Source organism: Cheilinus undulatus, linkage group 5 (genome assembly GCF_018320785.1).
Source record: "Cheilinus undulatus linkage group 5, ASM1832078v1, whole genome shotgun sequence".
Lineage (NCBI taxonomy): Eukaryota > Metazoa > Chordata > Actinopteri > Labriformes > Labridae > Cheilinus > Cheilinus undulatus.
This window is the reverse complement of record NC_054869.1, coordinates 1248843-1269272: the sequence shown is the minus strand read 5'-3', so window position 1 is coordinate 1269272 and position 20430 is coordinate 1248843. Positions and strand designations below refer to the sequence as shown.

The following is a 20430-nucleotide window of genomic DNA, read 5'->3' as shown; positions in this document are numbered from 1 at the left end:
GGCTCATTTGCACAGTTTTAACCCGCACAGTCCTTGTATCAGACCATCGGCAGGTAGAATCATGTTGGACTGCAGAGGAGATGGTCCATATTCAAACACTCCTACAGCTGATAAACACAAACACAGTCGACCCTGGTATCTCAGGGAACGTCTCTAACAGCAAACAGAGATGTTCCCCTGTTGTTTTCATGCAGTGATGTGTAGAGATTCTGTGTCTGGGCCATCTGAAGATCCCTGAGTGCCCTTAAATCCACACGTCACTGCTCCCTGCCCTCATCAACAGCATGAGAGGGGAGAACCTCACCACAGTAATGCTACTGGATCTGCACTAATGTGACTCTGCTGGTGTCTACAGCGGCTGTTTGCTACCACTAAGCATGAGGAGTAGCAGCATCTTGACAAATCAGACTTTTCCCATCATGCCTTGTGTGTTGTGATGTGATTTAGATGTTTTAAGATGCTGCCTGCTGTACAGTGGTCTCTGCTGGGTTATTTTTGATGTGAAATGCTGCTGTACTGTGAGTGAAGGTAGCCACTGAGCTAAAGTTAAGGTGTATCTAAAGAGCTCATGGACCATATTGTTTAAAAGGTATAGTTTAGCCATACAAAAGCCCCGCCCCTCGACTCAGCTGAATGGCTAAACGGTTAAAAACACCAGATCCTGCCAGGATGTTTGTTCTGCTCTCCTCCACTGTCCTCTCTAACGTAAAGATCCAGAGCCATATCAGGACTGAATCATGGAGTCCCTCCTCTGATGGTTTTCAGCGCTGTGGACGTCTGTGGAGTATCATGGCAGCGCTGCAGGTCTGTGCTCGTGTTTGAGTCTGTGATCTAGAGATTACAGCGGAGGGGAAGGACTCCGTTTAGAGGATTTAGGTCGTTCATGCTGTTGTTATTTAACTGATGTGTGTCAACACTTTCAAATCCTGAATGAAAAGGACTGTTTACACTCAACACGTCTGCTTAAAGACTTCAGTCTCCAGGAGCCCCCGTCAGCCCCCGTCGGCCCCCGTCGGCCCCCTGTGTCTCTGTTTTCCATATTTTTCTGTGTTGATCTGCAAAAACAATCTAGTTGCAATTGTCTCCCCCAACACTGTGATTGCAGTTTAACGTGATTATTGTTAGGTTCCACATTTTATGTATTTTTCTACAAATTACAGCATAAAATCATTCTATATTTAAACCTACATCTATCCAGGACCACTCATCGTACATTTAACCATTTCATGCAAACAGAGCTACGGTTTTACTTGGCAGAGAAGGCTCTGCTGAGAAGATGCTCCATGAGTTAGTCATCAGCTGCTTTGGGAGTGCAAAGCTAGAAACCCCTGTATGTAGAGACACATCTATGAGATTGTGTGTTAAAAACAATGAAATTATTTCAGAAGTAATTAATCCACGGTTGTCAAACTCAAGGCCTGGGGGCCAAATGTGGCCTGTGGAACAATTATATCTGGCTCACAAGATCCTATCATATCTGTATTCTACCTGGCCCACCAGTCTGAGGTCTGCAGATTTCCTCCAGTAAAAAAAAAGTGAACTTGATTTTGTGTTATTTCATATTTTTAATTTTGCATCTCAAGATTACGACTCAAACTTATGATTTTGACTTTTCATTTCATACTTTGACCTTTTCAACGTATAATTTGGACTTTATTCACCTTATGTCGCCCCGTCCATTCTGCTCGCTTCTGTTTTGATCACTTCGTGTCTTGTCTTCCGGTCAAGCGCCGGCAAAACGAGGAAGTGCATCAGGCAGTGTAAACAAATCGGTAATTTAGCTTTTTTTTTCTTTAATTGGTCATTTTTTCTACTAATTGTTATGGAATTTTTATACTATAAAACATTTAACAAGGACTATGAGGAAGAGCCTTCATTTTACATACAAGAACATTTTACGAACTACCTTTGGTCAGGAGTCCAGTCCTACAGTCACACAGAGGCGTTTGTCTGAAGGTACGTTCATAAGTGTTTGTACTATTTAATTTGTTTAATACTCGTGCTATCTTTTAAATCTGATGTGTTGTTTAGCAACAGGTTTAGCAAAAAATATTTTCAAAAAGCTGCAAATGTAAACAGAATCTTTTCCATCACAATGCTGTTTTACCTCATAAATGAATGAATGACTGCTGTAATCTCTGTTTCACAAAGGTGCAGTGTGCTGTCCCGAAGGCTGACTGTTGTCCTGCACTGAAGCATTTCTGATCCAAACTTGACAGCTGCTGATTCTGTGGAGGTGTTGCTTTTTAATTTTATCTGAATCACTTGCATTTGTAAATCGTCACCATGACCCTTAGCTGACCTGTGTTTTTATAGTTTCCTGCTCCTTTAAACTGTCAACATGAGCTGATGTTGTAGATGTGCCTTTTTATCATTAAACCTTTCTATATTAAACCATTTTGTTACTATGGAATTAAATGTGAATACTCCAGTAAATATATTGATTCTAACACATCTTCTAATGTTTATTTATTTACTTTTTCATTCCACGTTGTCAAGTTTGTAACCAGCCACAAAATCACTGAGGAAAATTGAGTCATCTTTCAAGATGAAAATGCACAAAGACCAAGACAATGAAAGTCATATATTTAACTGAATGAACTCCTAACTTGTCTGCATTAGTTAAACATTAAACTTTATTTATTCAACACAATGCAGTTATCCATCCAGCACTGGAAAAATAATTTAATAGTGGGGAAAAAAGCAACTGGTGAGTATTGAACTCAATCTAAGGATCACACATTCTGCATTGTATTTGTATTTTTTCCATGAAGATATGAGTGTAAGAAGCTAATCATTAGAACAAACTGTAGCAATACAACTATACAAGATGCTGTGGTCTGTTCCACCTAGCAAGGGGAAATTTGAGTCTGTATTTAATGATATACCAGTTCAGGTGATGTTAGGCTCATTAAAAATCTAAACTAAAATCCTAAACCAGCGTCCTTATAAGTGATCTTATCCTGCATGGTCATTTAGATTTTAATGCTGTGTCTGTATTGTATGTGTTAAGTGGACAGGTACATTCATTGAGATTATTTTTAACATCTTTGGCTCCTCACATGTAAGCAAACACTTGATATCCTCTGTGTGCTGAGAACATTATCAGACCACTGCCTCTGTGACTGAAGACTTGTAGAAGCACATCTTTCTCCAGCTGTGTGTCTGTGGTCCATCAGGGTTCCCGCTGAGTTTCTCTGTACGTCAGGGACATTAACAGGGAAGCATCACAACGTCCTCCATCTGCCAACAGACCACAAATATTTTAGCACCTAAAGTACTGACAGATATGTAGCTGCAAGATAACACATCAAGCTCAAAGATCAATATTTCTTGTAGTTAATAGAGTTAAACCATAATATGCATGTCATGTTAATGTATTCTATGCATAGCACAATACGCATACACTTAGCAGGGGTAAATTGATAACAGAATTATTGATTGATATAATGACAATATTAAGACAACGAAAATCAATTATTCTAATAATAGTAAACTTCATCTAGCAAACCTAATTACCTGTCATCCTGGTGTTTTACTGGGGCTCCATAGCCTCTCTCGTCTCCAGTAACAGGTGGTCACAAATACGACTGAACTATGTTCATCACAAACGATTTTCCAGGCATGCCTCTCGTTTCTCAAATTTTCTACGTTATTCTTTATCTGAACATGTCAAACATGTTATTTTAAAACTCCAACAAGGCACCACAATAAACTCTTTTGGGATTAAAACTGGCTGACTGGAATTTGGTACAAAATAACAGCCCCAAAACTAGCGCTTGTAAACAGCCATCAGGCTATTTAGCGCTACGACCGGAAGTCAAAACACAAAACGGAAGTCCTTCTCGCGGTCCATGTTTCAGCGCTACATAAGGTGAATATATCACATTTTTATCTTTTAGATTCACAACTTTAAACTTCAATTCATATTTTGACCGTTTCAACTCCTTACTTTGGCTTTTTAATCTCATATTTTGACCTTTAAACATATGGTTTCAATTTTTGTTGTATTTTGACATTTTAAATTAATAATTTTTACTTTTTATAACATACTGTGACCATTTAGACTCCCAATTTTTAATTTAGGTCATGTTTTTTAACTTTATAACTCATTATTTTGGATTTAAACTCATATTTTAACATTTGAAACTCCTATTTTTGGCTTGTTAATCCCATATTTTAAACCTGTCAGACTCACAGTTTAAAATTTTAAGTCATATTTTCACTTTTAAACTCATGTTTTCAAATTTGATCTCATATTTTGACCTTCCAAACTTATGGTTTCAACTTTCTCCTCATATATTTGCTCTTTTAAAACATTAATTTTTATTTTTAATTTTGTGTTCTGATCTTTTGAACTAATAAGTTGGACTTTCTGTCTCAGATTTGAGCCTTTAAACTTTTCATTTTTACTTTTTTGAATTTCTTAATGATTTATCATCAGTGTCTATAAAGGAGGAGGCTGGGGTGGAGGAGGTGAAGCTTGAGTCTATAAAGGAGAAGGCTGGGGTGGAGGAGGTGAAGCTTGAGTCTATAAAGGAGGAGGCTGGGGTGGAGGAGTTGAAGCTTTAGTCTATAAAGGAGGAGGCTGGGGTGGAGGAGGTGAAGCTCTAGTCTATAAAGGAGGAGGCTGGGGTGGAGGAGGTGAAGCCTTAGTCTATAAAGGAGGAGGCTGGGGTGGAGGAGTTGAAGCTTTAGTCTATAAAGGAGGAGGCTGGGGTGGAGGCGGTGAAGCTTGAGTCTATAAAGGAGGAGGTTGGGGTGGAGGAGTTGATGCTTTAGTCTATAAAGGAGGAGGCTGGGGTGGAGGAGGTGAAGCCTTAGTCTATAAAGGAGGAGGCTGGGGTGGAGGAGTTGATGCTTTAGTCTATAAAGGAGATGGCTGGGGTGGAGGAGGTGGAGCTTTAGTCTATAAAGGAGGAGGCTGGGGTGGAGGAGTTGAAGCTTTAGTCTATAAAGGAGGAGGCTGGGGTGGAGGAGGTGAAGCTCTAGTCTATAAAGGAGGAGGCTGGGGTGGAGGAGGTGAAGCTTGAGTCTCTAAAGGAGGAGGCTGGGGTGGAGGAGGTGGAGCTTTAGTCTATAAAGGAGGAGGCTGGGGTGGAGGCGGTGAAGCTTGAGTCTATGAAGGAGGAGGCTGGGGTGGAGGCGGTGAAGCTTGAGTCTATGAAGGAGGAGGCTGGGGTGGAGGAGGTGGAGCTTTAATCTGTAAAGGAGGAGGCTGGGGTGGAGGAGGTGGAGCTTGAGTCTATGAAGGAGCAGGCTGGGGTGGAGGAGGTGGAGCTTTAGTCTATAAAGGAGGAGGCTGGGGTGAAGGCGGTGAAGCTTGAGTCTGTAAAGGAGGAAGCTGGGGTGGAGGCGGTGAAGCTTGAGTCTATGAAGGAGGAGGCTGGGGTGGAGGAGGTGGAGCTTTAGTCTGTAAAGGAGGAGGCTGGGGTGGAGGAGGTGGAGCTTTAGTCTATAAAGGAGGAGGCTGGGGTGGAGGAGGTGGAGCTTTAGTCTATAAAGGAGGAGGCTGGGGTGGAGGCGGTGAAGCTTGAGTCTGTAAAGGAGGAGGCTGGGGTGGAGGAGGTGAAGCTTGAGTCTGTAAAGGAGGAGGCTGGGGTGGAGGAGGTGGAGCTTTAATCTGTAAAGGAGGAGGCTGGGGTGGAGGAGGTGGAGCTTGAGTCTATGAAGGAGCAGGCTGGGGTGGAGGAGTTGATGCTTTAGTCTATAAAGGAGGGGGCTGGGGTGGAGGAGGTGAAGCTTTAGTCTATAAAGGAGATGGCTGGGGTGGAGGAGGTGGAGCTTTAGTCTATAAAGGAGGAGGCTGGGTTGGAGGCGGTGAAGCTTGAGTCTATGAAGGAGGAGGCTGGGGTGGAGGAGGTGGAGCTTTAATCTGTAAATGAGGGGGCTGGGGTGGAGGAGGTGGAGCTTGAGTCTATGAAGGAGCAGGCTGGGGTGGAGGAGGTGGAGCTTTAGTCTATAAAGGAGCAGGCTGGGGTGGAGGCGGTGAAGCTTGAGTCTGTAAAGGAGGAAGCTGGGGTGGAGGAGGTGAAGCTTGAGTCTCTAAAGGAGGAGGCTGGGGTGGAGGAGGTGGAGCTTTAGTCTATAAAGGAGGAGGGTGGGGTGGAGGAGGTGGAGCTTTAGTCTATAAAGGAGGAAGCTGGGGTGGAGGCGGTGAAGCTTGAGTCTATGAAGGAGGAGGCTGGGGTGGAGGCGGTGAAGCTTGAGTCTATGAAGGAGGAGGCTGGGGTGGAGGAGGTGGAGCTTTAATCTGTAAAGGAGGAGGCTGGGGTGGAGGAGGTGGAGCTTGAGTCTATGAAGGAGCAGGCTGGGGTGGAGGAGGTGGAGCTTTAGTCTATAAAGGAGGAGGCTGGGGTGGAGGCGGTGAAGCTTGAGTCTGTAAAGGAGGAGGCTGGGGTGGAGGCGGTGAAGCTTGAGTCTATGAAGGAGGAGGCTGGGGTGGAGGAGGTGGAGCTTTAGTCTGTAAAGGAGGAGGCTGGGGTGGAGGAGGTGGAGCTTTAGTCTATAAAGGAGGAGGGTGGGGTGGAGGAGGTGGAGCTTTAGTCTATAAAGGAGGAAGCTGGGGTGGAGGCGGTGAAGCTTGAGTCTATGAAGGAGCAGGCTGGGGTGGAGGAGGTGGAGCTTTAATCTGTTAAGGAGGAGGCTGGGGTGGAGGAGGTGGAGCTTGAGTCTATGAAGGAGCAGGCTGGGGTGGAGGAGGTGAAGCTTGAGTCTGTAAAGGAGGAGGCTGGGGTGGAGGAGGTGAAGCTTGAGTCTCTAAAGGAGGAGGCTGGGGTGGAGGAGGTGGAGCTTTAGTCTATAAAGGAGGAGGCTGGGGTGGAGGAGGTGGAGCTTGAGTCTATGAAGGAGCAGGCTGGGGTGGAGGAGGTGGAGCTTTAGTCTATAAAGGAGGAGGCTGGGGTGGAGGCGGTGAAGCTTGAGTCTATAAAGGAGGAGGCTGGGGTGGAGGAGGTGAAGCTTGAGTCTCTAAAGGAGTAGGCTGGGGTGGAGGAGGTGGAGCTTTAGTCTATAAAGGAGGAGGGTGGGGTGGAGGAGGTGGAGCTTTAGTCTATAAAGGAGGAAGCTGGGGTGGAGGCGGTGAAGCTTGAGTCTATGAAGGAGCAGGCTGAGGTGGAGGAGGTGGAGCTTTAATCTGTTAAGGAGGAGGCTGGGGTGGAGGAGGTGAAGCTTGAGTCTATGAAGGAGCAGGCTGGGGTGGAGGAGGTGAAGCTTGAGTCTGTAAAGGAGGAGGCTGGGGTGGAGGAGGTGAAGCTTGAGTCTGTAAAGGAGGAGGCTGGGGTGGAGGAGGTGGAGCTTTAGTCTATAAAGGAGGAGGCTGGGGTGGAGGAGGTGGAGCTTTGGTCTATAAAGGAGGAAGCTGGGGTGGAGGCGGTGAAGCTTGAGTCTATGAAGGAGGAGGCTGGGGTGGAGGAGGTGGAGCTTTAATCTGTAAAGGAGGAGGCTGGGGTGGAGGAGGTGAAGCTTGAGTCTATGAAGGAGCAGGCTGGGGTGGAGGAGGTGGAGCTTTAGTCTATAAAGGAGGAGGCTGGGGTGGAGGCGGTGAAGCTTGAGTCTATAAAGGAGGAGGCTGGGGTGGAGGAGGTGAAGCTTGAGTCTCTAAAGGAGGAGGCTGGGGTGGAGGAGGTGGAGCTTTAGTCTATAAAGGAGGAGGGTGGGGTGGAGGAGGTGGAGCTTTAGTCTATAAAAGAGGAAGCTGGGGTGGAGGCGGTGAAGCTTTAGTCTATGAAGGAGCAGGCTGGGGTGGAGGAGGTGGAGCTTTAATCTGTTAAGGAGGAGGCTGGGGTGGAGGAGGTGGAGCTTGAGTCTATGAAGGAGCAGGCTGGGGTGGAGGAGGTGGAGCTTGAGTCTATGAAGGAGCAGGCTGGGGTGGAGGCGGTGAAGCTTGAGTTTGTAAAGGAGGAGGCTGGGGTGGAGGAGGTGGAGCTTTACTCTTTAAAGGAGGAGGCTGGGTCAATCTTTGTTTTTTTCTCTGCATATTTCCATTGCACCTATTTACAATTTTTTGCCCATTTTTTACTTTTTTGCTACTTTTAATCCATTTCCACATCTTTTAGCCACTTTTATCCAGTTTTCCCATTTCATCAGTGCTAGCCACTTTTATCCTGCTTCTTTGTGTTTTTCCCCCTTTTTAGCGACTTTTCACCTATTTTCTCACCTTTTTACTGCTCTTTTAACCCTCTTTTGTCTCTTTTCACTCATAAAGTAGTTAAATTACCAGTGTTTCAGTGAAGCTTGGACTTTGAGCAGATATGTTAGAAATAGTTTTGTGTAGTTTAGACACTATGCAGGAATCCCCATGCTTTCTTCATTAAAGGAACATTCTGCCAGTATTACTGTTAGGGGTGAGTATTGGCAAGAACCTCCTGATACGATACGCATCACGATACTTGGGCCACGATACGATAGTAACACGATATATCAGGATATCACAATATTGTGATATATTGCGATATTCTACACAGTTAACCGAGAAAATATAGAGATGATGTATATGTAAATCACACAATACATTGGTGGTCTTCCCGCTTTATTTCACGGCAGCAAGACAGAGCTTGCAAAAGGAATTTCCTTTCTTTAACTCGCTGTATGTGCTCACACAAACATGTGAGCAAGTGGTATTTTACGACCAACTCAGCTAAAATATGAATTTTTTAAGAGTTGAAGTATCGATATTGTATCGAATGTCAAAGTATCGCGATATATTGCCGTATTGATATTTTTTCACAGCTCTAATTTCTGTGCACATAAGACATTGAGCTGAAACAGCTCCAGGGTAATTTGATATTTAGACATTATGCAGAAACGTTTTGATGATGTTCAGGAGTTTTCAGTCATTTAACCCATAAGGAGCCACCATAACCCAGGTGTCACATGACCTTTAAATGTCCTGTAAGAGACCTAGCAGAGCTTTTTTCTTGACTTAAACTAATGAAGTCCCTGATTGAAACAGACTGAACACTCTGATATGGTCATGTGATTGGTGGAAAAATTTTAAAGTGGAAAAAAATAAATCGGTGTCGAAAAAAGTGGCATAGCTTGTGAAGGCAGTGGTGGAAAGGATTCAAACGAGGCAACAATGGGATTAAGATGGCAAAAAAAAAAAATAGAAATGCAACAAGATAAAAAATGTGAAGAAAATTGTGAAAAGTGGTTAAAAGTGATCAAAATGGTTTTAAGAGACAAAAACAGGTTAAAAAAAAAAAAAAGCCAGATAAACCTGTAAAAACAGGTCCAAAACAGTGTGGGACCAAATGGCTAAAAGTGAAATACAATAGCAGATTTTTTTGATAGGCAAAAGAATGGAAGAAAAGTGGCAAAAATTAGTTACAGAAATTCAAAAAGGTGCCCGAATGGGTGAAAAATGGTGAAAAGCTGCTAAAAGGTGTTAAAATAGGTGAAAAGAGGAAAAAGAAGTTGCAAAATCTGGTTAGATGAAGAAGGAAAATGGGGTTCAAAAGTAAAATAAAAGTGGAAAAAAATGAGCACAGAGTGGGAAAAAGTGGCATAACTGAACAGAAACAGTGGTGAAAAGTGGTTAAAAAGCTCTTATTTCACCAATCCAGCACACATGCAGTGATGTCATCAAATAGGTGTAGAAAAAAGTGGCATAACTTGTGAAAGCAGTGGTGAAAAGGATTCAAACGAGGCACCAACAGGATTAAAATGGCCAAAAAATTAATATAGAAATACAAGATAAAAAAAAATAAAGAAAACTGTGCCGCTATTTGACCGATCCAGCACACACGCATCGATGTCATCAATAAATCATGACTGGAGGGTCCATTCACCAGGTTGTTGTGTTGAAAAAAGCCCCTGAAAATGATTTTTGGTGTTAAATCGAATTGATTTTGGCTTATGTTGTATTATTTTCCAATAATAGATGAACCACAAAAGCCAAATGTGACATCTAAGTCACATTTCCCATCGTTGACATCAGAGATAGGTGTGTTTAAGTCAGAGTGTGTTGTACACTCTACTGAGTGTGATGCTGCTATGAGGAAGAATGGGTGTGGGCTCTAGTGGGTTCAGGTAGAATTAGCCTGTATTTGGTGTTCATTTACTGCTGAACAGGAAGGAGAATAAATGTCAGACTAAGAATCGGTCTGTGGGTCCTGTAGAAGGCCAGCAGCTCTACCTGTCTCCCAGAGCCGGACCAGGACTGTTTCACAGACTGATGGGGGCCTGAATGAGCCCAGCGTGATCCTGTTTTACTGAATCGGTTCAATATTAATCACATGGGAGAGCCCAGACACCAGCATGCCCGCTGAGTCTGGTGGGGCCGGAGCGCTGAGGATCAGCAGCAAGGCCTGGTCCTGGTTTCTGTCCTCCTTTATTTTGAAGTCCTCTCCCACAGCTCTGTCTTTAAATAAAGAGGGAGGGTGTGCAGTCAGCAGATTTTTCCCTCATCAGGACCGACTCAGTGTGATGTCTCTAACATGGAGATGTTAAAAACAGCACAGTGATGATTTATGACCTGAGGGACAATAAGGAGGCGGACCTGACGGCTTCCTGATCCTCCCTATGGTTAACTTCTGCTGTCTTTGACTGATGGAGGCTTCATTTTTGTTAGTTAAAGGATGGAATCATGAAGAGGAGATGTTTATGAGCGACTGTTAGATTACAGGGACGTGTCCTCTGTAGACAGAGCAGCTCTTATAGTCCAGATGTTTCTTTAACCTCATGCATGGTGTTGTCCTGATTGGCCCAATTACTGGCCAAGTTTTATTTTGAAAGGTTCTGTCGTTTCTGTTGTGTTTTGTTGCTCTGATTGGCCCGTAGAGATGTGACAGACAGAACGTTCATCCAATCACACTCTGAGATTTTCCTATTGAGGCTTTCCCAGATGGATGTGTGAAACACATCCATCTGGCGTGTCAGGTTAGGGATGACTGTAAAACAGGAAACATCTAAACACAAATCCACCCCTATATCTAAAACAACATATAAAACACTTACGACACCCTGACAGAGAGCATGATGGGAAAGCTCTGCCCCCCAGATTTGTAATGGCACTGGGCGGAGCTTAACCTTCATAGCCTTAATCTCTGTTATCAGGCAGATCCATCTTAGAAAGCTCCGGTCCGTACCGTTTGTGTCGAACTTTGCGGAGACGAGGAGCTCGCTATGGGCGGGGTTTAGCTGGACATGAAGCCGTTAGCAATGGCTTCTGCTAGTGTTGATTTAAATCAACTCTGAGTAGTTTAACCCTGAGATATCAACGCTCCAGCCTTTACTGTGGTAGCGTCCATGGAGATCTGCTGCAGAAACACCGTGGTCCATCCTGACATCCTCTGATGACAGCTGCTGCCTGGACCGTGTCATTGTCTGTTGTCTACACCAGCGTTAAACTTAGAGCCAACCACTGAGAAAAGACAGAGTCATAGTAGACATTCCCCTTTAAGTTCCTGAACCACGGCATCTTCAGTCACGGGATTTACAAACCATGGAAAGTAAAATGAACATGCGCCGTCAATTTGGTGGAGTCATCCTTTAAGAAGCTGTGACTTGTTCACCTCATCCTCTCTCTAATCAGCTATTATGAGAGTCTATGTGTTAATTTACCAACCAGAGAGCTTCATCATCCTGACACTCTCCTCTGCCTCCTCAGCCGTCATTTCCTCATGGACTTTCTCTTCCTGGTCTTCAGAGCTTCGGCCTAAACATCCACATCTCAGGCTGTTAGAGGAAAATCGGACTTTTAAAGCAAGATGGTGGAGATTGTTGCTCTGAAAGGTCAAAACCAGTGATACTGCAACATCTGGCTCTGTCTATCCCATGTCTAAGCTGGTCTAGGCCATGTTTGAGCTGGTTTAGCCCATGTTTGAGCTGGATTAGCCCATGTTTGAGCTGGATTAGCCCATGTCTAAGCTGGTTTAGCCCATGTTTGAGCTGGTCTAGGCCATGTTTGAGCTGGTCTAGCCCATGTTTGAGCTGGTTTAGCCCATGTTTGAGCTGGATTAGCCCATGTTTGAGCTGGATTAGCCCATGTCTAAGCTGGTTTAGCCCATGTTTGAGCTGGATTAGCCCATGTTTGAGCTGGATTAGCCCATGTCTAAGCTGGTTTAGCCCATGTTTGAGCTGGATTAGCCCATGTTTGAGCTGGATTAGCCCATGTTTGAGCTGGATTAGCCCATGTCTAAGCTGGTTTAGCCCATGTTTGAGCTGGATTAGCCCATGTTTGAGCTGGATTAGCCCATGTTTGAGCTGTCTAGCCCATGTTTGAGCTGGTTTAGCCCATGTTTGAGCTGGATTAGCCCATGTTTGAGCTGGATTAGCCCATGTCTAAGCTGGTTTAGCCCATGTTTGAGCTGGATTAGCCCATGTTTGAGCTGGATTAGCCCATGTCTAAGCTGGTTTAGCCCATGTTTGAGCTGGTTTAGCCCATGTTTGAGCTGGTTTAGCCCATGTCTAAGCTGGTTTAGCCCATGTTTGAGCTGGTTTATCCCATGTTTGAGCTGGTTTAGCCCATGTTTGAGCTGGTCTAGCCCATGTTTGAGCTGGTTTAGCCCATGTCTAAGCTGGTCTAGCCCATGTTTGAGCTGGTTTAGCCCATGTTTGAGCTGGATTAGCCCATGTTTGAGCTGGATTAGCCCATGTTTGAGCTGGTTTATCCCATGTTTGAGCTGGTTTAGCCCATGTTTGAGCTGGATCAGCCCATGTTTGAGCTGGTTTAGCCCATGTCTAAGCTGGTTTAGCCCATGTTTGAGCTGGTTTATCCCATGTTTGAGCTGGTTTAGCCCATGTTTGAGCTGGTCTAGCCCATGTTTGAGCTGGTTTAGCCCATGTCTAAGCTGGTTTAGCCCATGTTTGAGCTGGTTTATCCCATGTTTGAGCTGGATTAGCCCATGTTTGAGCTGGTTTAGCCCATGTTTGAGCTGGTCTAGCCCATGTTTGAGCTGGATTAGCCCATGTTTGAGCTGGTTTAGCCCATGTCTGAGCTGGTTTAGCCCATGTTTGAGCTGGTTTATCCCATGTTTGAGCTGGTCTATCCCATGTTTAAGCTGGTCTAGCCCATGTTTGAGCTGGTTTAGCCCATGTCTGAGCTGGATTAGCCCATGTTTGAGCTGGTTTATCCCATGTTTGAGCTGGTCTAGCCCATGTTTGAGCTGGTTTAGCCCATGTCTAAGCTGGTTTAGCCCATGTTTGAGCTGGTTTATCCCATGTTTGAGCTGGTCTAGCCCATGTTTGAGCTGGTTTAGCCCATGTTTGAGCTGGTCTAGCCCATGTTTGAGCTGGATTAGCCCATGTTTGAGCTGGTTTAGCCCATGTTTGAGCTGGTCTAGCCCATGTTTGAGCTGGTTTATCCCATGTTTGAGCTGGTTTAGCCCATGTTTGAGCTGGTCTAGCCCATGTTTGAGCTGGTTTAGCCCATGTCTAAGCTGGTTTAGCCCATGTTTGAGCTGGTTTATCCCATGTTTGAGCTGGTCTAGCCCATGTTTGAGCTGGTTTAGCCCATGTTTGAGCTGGTCTAGCCCATGTTTGAGCTGGATTAGCCCATGTTTGAGCTGGTTTAGCCCATGTTTGAGCTGGTTTAGCCCATGTTTGAGCTGGTTTATCCCATGTTTGAGCTGGTCTATCCCATGTTTAAGCTGGTCTAGCCCATGTTTGAGCTGGTTTAGCCCATGTCTGAGCTGGATTAGCCCATGTTTGAGCTGGTTTAGCCCATGTTTGAGCTGGTCTAGCCCATGTTTGAGCTGGTTTATCCCATGTTTAAGCTGGTCTATCCCATGTTTAAGCTGGTCTAGCCCATGTTTGAGCTGGTTTAGCCCATGTTTGAGCTGGATTAGCCCATGTTTGAGCTGGTTTAGCCCATGTCTAAGCTGGTTTAGCCCATGTTTGAGCTGGTTTATCCCATGTTTGAGCTGGTTTAGCCCATGTTTGAGCTGGTCTAGCCCATGTTTGAGCTGGTCTAGCCCATGTTTGAGCTGGTTTAGCCCATGTTTGAGCTGGTCTAGCCCATGTTTGAGCTGGATTAGCCCATGTTTGAGCTGGTTTAGCCCATGTCTAAGCTGGTTTAGCCCATGTTTGAGCTGGTTTATCCCATGTTTGAGCTGGTCTAGGCCATGTTTGAGCTGGTTTAGCCCATGTTTGAGCTGGATTAGCCCATGTTTGAGCTGGTTTAGCCCATGTCTAAGCTGGTTTAGCCCATGTTTGAGCTGGTTTATCCCATGTTTGAGCTGGATTAGCCCATGTTTGAGCTGGTTTAGCCCATGTCTAAGCTGGTTTAGCCCATGTTTGAGCTGGTTTATCCCATGTTTGAGCTGGTCTAGGCCATGTTTGAGCTGGTTTATCCCATGTTTGAGCTGGATTAGCCCATGTTTGAGCTGGTTTAGCCCATGTCTAAGCTGGTTTAGCCCATGTTTGAGCTGGTTTATCCCATGTTTGAGCTGGATTAGCCCATGTTTGAGCTGGTTTAGCCCATGTCTAAGCTGGTTTAGCCCATGTTTGAGCTGGTTTATCCCATGTTTGAGCTGGATTAGCCCATGTTTGAGCTGGTTTATCCCATGTTTGAGCTGGATTAGCCCATGTTTGAGCTGGTCTAGCCCATGTTTGAGCTGGTTTAGCCCATGTTTGAGCTGGATTAGCCCATGTTTGAGCTGGTTTAGCCCATGTCTAAGCTGGTTTAGCCCATGTTTGAGCTGGTTTATCCCATGTTTGAGCTGGTCTAGCCCATGTTTGAGCTGGTCTAGCCCATGTTTGAGCTGGTTTAGCCCATGTTTGAGCTGATCTAGCCCATGTTTGAGCTGGATTAGCCCATGTTTGAGCTGGTCTAGCCCATGTTTGAGCTGGATTAGCCCATGTTTGAGCTGGTTTTTCCCATGTTTGAGCTGGTCTAGCCCATGTTTGAGCTGGTTTAGCCCATGTTTGAGCTGGTTTGGCCCATGTCTAAGCTGGTTTAGCCCATGTCTGAGCTGGATCAGCCCATGTTTGAGGTGGTTTAGCCCATGTTTGAGCTGGTTTAGCCCATGTTTGAGCTGGATTAACCCATGTTTGAGCTGGTTTTTCCCATGTTTGAGCTGGTCTAGCCCATGTTTGAGCTGGTTTAGCCCATGTTTGAGCTGGTTTAGCCCATGTTTTAGCTGGTTTATCCCATGTTTTAGCTGGTCTAGCCCATGTTTGAGCTGGTCTAGCCCATGTTTGAGCTGGATTAGCCCATGTTTGAGCTGGTTTAGCCCATGTCTAAGCTGGTTTAGCCCATGTTTGAGCTGGTTTATCCCATGTCTGAGCTGGTCTAGCCCATGTTTGAGCTGGTTTAGCCCATGTTTGAGCTGGTTTATCCCATGTTTGAGCTGGATTAGCCCATGTTTGAGCTGGTTTATCCCATGTTTGAGCTGGATTAGCCCATGTTTGAGCTGGTCTAGCCCATGTTTGAGCTGGTTTAGCCCATGTTTGAGCTGGATTAGCCCATGTTTGAGCTGGTTTAGCCCATGTCTAAGCTGGTTTAGCCCATGTTTGAGCTGGTTTATCCCATGTTTGAGCTGGTCTAGCCCATGTTTGAGCTGGTCTAGCCCATGTTTGAGCTGGTTTAGCCCATGTTTGAGCTGATCTAGCCCATGTTTGAGCTGGATTAGCCCATGTTTGAGCTGGTCTAGCCCATGTTTGAGCTGGATTAGCCCATGTTTGAGCTGGTTTTTCCCATGTTTGAGCTGGTCTAGCCCATGTTTGAGCTGGTTTAGCCCATGTTTGAGCTGGTTTAGCCCATGTCTAAGCTGGTTTAGCCCATGTCTGAGCTGGATCAGCCCATGTTTGAGGTGGTTTAGCCCATGTTTGAGCTGGTTTAGCCCATGTTTGAGCTGGATTAACCCATGTTTGAGCTGGTTTTTCCCATGTTTGAGCTGGTCTAGCCCATGTTTGAGCTGGTTTAGCCCATGTTTGAGCTGGTTTAGCCCATGTTTTAGCTGGTTTATCCCATGTTTTAGCTGGTCTAGCCCATGTTTGAGCTGGTCTAGCCCATGTTTGAGCTGGATTAGCCCATGTTTGAGCTGGTTTAGCCCATGTCTAAGCTGGTTTAGCCCATGTTTGAGCTGGTTTATCCCATGTCTGAGCTGGTCTAGCCCATGTTTGAGCTGGTTTAGCCCATGTTTGAGCTGGTTTATCCCATGTTTGAGCTGGTCTAGCCCATGTTTGAGCTGGTTGATCCCATGTCTGAGCTGGATTATCCCATGTCTGAGCTGGATTATCCCATGTCTGAGCTGGATTATCCCATGTCTGAGCTGGATTAGCCCATGTTTGAGCTGGATTAGCCCATGTCTGAGCTGGATTATCCCATGTTTGAGCTGGATTATCCCATGTTTGAGCTGGATTAGCCCATGTTTGAGCTGGTTTATCCCATGTTTGAGCTGGATTATCCCATGTCTGAGCTGGATTAGCCCATGTTTGAGCTGGATTAGCCCATGTTTGAGCTGGTTTAGCCCATGTTTGAGCTGGTTTATCCCATGTTTGAGCTGGTCTAGCCCATGTTTGAGCTGGTTTATCCCATGTCTGAGCTGGATTATCCCATGTCTGAGCTGGATTATCCCATGTCTGAGCTGGATTATCCCATGTCTGAGCTGGATTATCCCATCTCTGAGCTGGTCTAGCCCATGTTTGAGCTGGTTTATCCCATGTTTGAGCTGGATTAGCCCATGTCTGAGCTGGATTATCCCATGTCTGAGCTGGATTATCCCATGTCTGAGCTGGATTATCCCATGTCTGAGCTGGATTATCCCATCTCTGAGCTGGTCTAGCCCATGTCTGAGCTGGTTTATCCCATCTCTGAGCTGGTCTAGCCCATGTCTGAGCTGGATTAGCCCATGTTTGAGCTGGATCAGCCCATGTTTGAGCTGGATCAGCCCATGTTTGAGCTGGATTAGCCCATGTTTGAGCTGGTCTAGCCCATGTTTGAGCTGGATTAGCCCATGTTTGAGCTGGTCTAGCCCATGTTTGAGCTGGATCAGCCCATGTTTGAGCTGGATTAGCCCATGTTTGAGCTGGTCCAGCCCATGTTTGAGCTGGATTAGCCCATGTTTGAGCTGGTCTAGCCCATGTTTGAGCTGGTCTAGCCCATGTTTGAGCTGGATTAGCCCATGTTTGAGCTGGTCTAGCCCATGTTTGAGCTGGTCTAACCCATGTTTGAACTGGATCAGCCCATGTTTGAGCTGGATCAGCCCATGTTTGAGCTGGATTGGCCCATGTTTGAGCTGGATTAGCCCATGTTTGAGCTGGTCTAGCCCATGTTTGAGCTGGATTAGCCCATGTTTGAGCTGGTCTAGCCCATGTTTGAGCTGGTCTAACCCATGTTTGAACTGGATCAGCCCATGTTTGAGCTGGATTAGCCCATGTTTGAGCTGGTCTAGCCCATGTTTGAGCTGGTCTAACCCATGTTTGAGCTGGATCAGCCCATGTTTGAGCTGGTCTAACCCATGTCTGAGCTGGATCAGCCCATGTTTGAGGTGGTCTAGCCCATGTTTGAGCTGGTCTAGCCCATGTTTTAGCTGGTCTAGCCCATGTTTGAGCTGGTTTATCCCATGTTTGAGCTGGTTTAGCCCATGTTTGAGCTGGTTTAGCCCATGTTTGAGCTGGTTTATCCCATGTCTGAGCTGGTCTAGCCCATGTTTGAGCTGGTTTATCCCATGTTTGAGCTGGTCTAGCCCATGTTTGAGCTGGTTGATCCCATGTCTGAGCTGGATTATCCCATGTCTGAGCTGGATTATCCCATGTCTGAGCTGGATTATCCCATGTCTGAGCTGGATTAGCCCATGTTTGAGCTGGATTAGCCCATGTCTGAGCTGGATTATCCCATGTCTGAGCTGGATTATACCATGTTTGAGCTGGATTAGCCCATGTTTGAGCTGGTTTATCCCATGTTTGAGCTGGATTATCCCATGTCTGAGCTGGATTATCCCATGTTTGAGCTGGATTAGCCCATGTTTGAGCTGGTTTAGCCCATGTTTGAGCTGGTTTATCCCATGTTTGAGCTGGTCTAGCCCATGTTTGAGCTGGTTTATCCCATGTCTGAGCTGGATTATCCCATGTCTGAGCTGGATTATCCCATGTCTGAGCTGGATTATCCCATGTCTGAGCTGGATTATCCCATCTCTGAGCTGGTCTAGCCCATGTTTGAGCTGGTTTATCCCATGTTTGAGCTGGATTATCCCATGTCTGAGCTGGATTATCCCATGTCTGAGCTGGATTATCCCATCTCTGAGCTGGTCTAGCCCATGTCTGAGCTGGTTTATCCCATCTCTGAGCTGGTCTAGCCCATGTCTGAGCTGGATTAGCCCATGTTTGAGCTGGATCAGCCCATGTTTGAGCTGGATTAGCCCATGTTTGAGCTGGTCCAGCCCATGTTTGAGCTGGATCAGCCCATGTTTGAGCTGGATTAGCCCATGTTTGAGCTGGTCTAGCCCATGTTTGAGCTGGATTAGCCCATGTTTGAGCTGGTCTAGCCCATGTTTGAGCTGGATCAGCCCATGTTTGAGCTGGATTAGCCCATGTTTGAGCTGGTCCAGCCCATGTTTGAGCTGGATTAGCCCATGTTTGAGCTGGTCTAGCCCATGTTTGAGCTGGTCTAGCCCATGTTTGAGCTGGATTAGCCCATGTTTGAGCTGGTCTAGCCCATGTTTGAGCTGGTCTAACCCATGTTTGAACTGGATCAGCCCATGTTTGAGCTGGATTAGCCCATGTTTGAGCTGGTCTAGCCCATGTTTGAGCTGGATTAGCCCATGTTTGAGCTGGTCTAGCCCATGTTTGAGCTGGTCTAGCCCATGTTTGAGCTGGATTAGCCCATGTTTGAGCTGGTCTAGCCCATGTTTGAGCTGGTCTAACCCATGTTTGAACTGGATCAGCCCATGTTTGAGCTGGATTAGCCCATGTTTGAGCTGGTCTAGCCCATGTTTGAGCTGGTCTAACCCAAGTTTGAGCTGGATCAGCCCATGTTTGAGCTGGTCTAACCCATGTCTGAGCTGGATCAGCCCATGTTTGAGGTGGTTTAGCCCATGTTTGAGCTGGTTTAGCCCATGTTTGAGCTGGATTAACCCATGTTTGAGCTGGTCTAGGTCATGTTTGAGCTGGATTAGCCCATGTTTGAGCTGGTCTAACCCATGTCTGAGCTGGTTCAGCCCATGTTTGAGGTGGTTTAGCCCATGTTTGAGCTGGTTTAGCCCATGTTTGAGCTGGATTAACCCATGTTTGAGCTGGATTAGCCCATGTTTGAGCTGGATTAGCCCATGTTTGAGCTGGATTAGCCCATGTTTGATCTTGTTGCTAGGCCTGTCTTTCAGCCCCAGATTCAGGTGTTTTAGCCCACAGTTATACTTGATGCTCAGTCTTTTACTCATTTCTTCCTAGTAAATATATCTATATATCTATTTTTTTTCTCTTTCTTTTTCCCTTTACTAGATTAAATGACTGAACATAGAGAGGAAGTATTAGGAGACAGAGCAGGGGGGACAGCGTGCACTGAATCGAGACAGGGTCAGGATTTGAACCAGTGGCTGGTGTTATGTGGGCTCCTACTCCACTGAACCAGGGCCTGTTTAGCCCGTTTAGCCTATTTTCCAGCCTGTTGCTCAGCCAGATGTACAGCCAGAGGTCCAACCTGGTTGTCAGTCCAAGGTTCAGCTCATCATTGAGCTCATTTTTCAGTCTGATTCTCATCCCATTTCTTAACCTGAGGTTCATCCCTCCGTACGGCCGAGGTTCATGCTTTGGTTGAGATGGGAACAGAGCAGGGCTGGCCGCTTTGGCTCTCGGTCTCTGACTACAGGAATAGTAGAGCCGGATGAACCACAGAGACCAGGAGTTTATTTGAAGCCTGAGCTCTACATAGTCATTAGACTGTGGTCTGATGGAGGCCTGCTTTTAGTCTATATGTGCACTCATGTGGCTGCTCCGAGCTCTCTGTCTGTAGTTAAAACAGAGCTGAAGGGTCAGCCCAGATTCTTCCTTCGCCTCAGAGCTCTGCTGAGCCGGACTCTGCAGGTTCAGACCTTTAATACAAACAAAAGTAACAGTGGATGATAGCAGATTTGATCATATATGTCTGGTTGAACATATTCTCTAGCAGAGAGCCTGCTGAGACCAGAGTTATATGTTAGGTGTTGCCCATGACCAGGGGTGTCTCCAGGATTTCCTGAGATGACAGCTGCATGTTTGACCATTTCAGTATAGAAATGTCCCAGCAGGTTTTAGGACGAGACGCAGGATTTTTCCTTCACTTTTATCAAAAAGAAGAAATTAACCAACTTATGGTACCGGGGATGTTAGGTTTTTGAACAGCTGCTGCTCTGGGGTGTAGCTTTTTTAACAAATATGCAACATTTTTGTTGTAACTCTGAGTCAAGGATCAGTTGGAACCTCAGGGTAAAACTGAGCCATAGCAGCTAACTTCTGATGCTACCTTCAAACACATGAACAGGTGTTAACTATGGTATATCTGCTGTGTCT

General features: G+C 45.7%; 1 protein-coding gene across 4 annotated transcripts in view; it reads left to right on the top strand.

The window, feature by feature from the left end:
- Positions 1-20430, top strand: part of pdzd2 (PDZ domain containing 2) — a 109380-nt gene that overhangs the window by 29579 nt on the left and 59371 nt on the right. The window lies entirely within an intron of this gene.